Source organism: Etheostoma spectabile, chromosome 9, assembly GCF_008692095.1.
Source record: "Etheostoma spectabile isolate EspeVRDwgs_2016 chromosome 9, UIUC_Espe_1.0, whole genome shotgun sequence".
NCBI lineage: Eukaryota > Metazoa > Chordata > Actinopteri > Perciformes > Percidae > Etheostoma > Etheostoma spectabile.
The window spans coordinates 21,649,920-21,650,200 of record NC_045741.1 but is presented as its reverse complement, the minus strand read 5'-3'; the positions used below and the strand labels follow the sequence as shown (position 1 = coordinate 21,650,200).

The window sequence follows — 281 nt, the reverse complement described above, 5'->3', positions numbered from 1 at the left end:
TGAGAATGCACCTACTGCATTTGTGCTTGAGATGATGAATTTTTGAATGCCCCCCCCACAATTTCACAGTATGCAGATTATTGTTTTACAACTAAACAGACACATTAAGTGTAGAGTTTGCAGCTGCAATAGCCAATAACAGCAAATGGGAGCACAAGAGAAAAAGCAAAAACAGTAAAAAGATGACATGTGCTTTAAAAAAAATGGTAATTCGAAATCATGGCCTGTCTTTAATGGTAGCCTGTCTCAAAAAAAGGCTTGTAGTTCCATCAAGTTGAGGT

General features: G+C 37.4%; 1 protein-coding gene across 1 annotated transcript in view; it reads left to right on the top strand.

Moving 5' to 3' along the window:
* Positions 1–281, top strand: part of LOC116696173 (voltage-dependent T-type calcium channel subunit alpha-1I) — a gene marked incomplete in the record, with an annotated part of 5,173 nt that overhangs the window by 2,289 nt on the left and 2,603 nt on the right.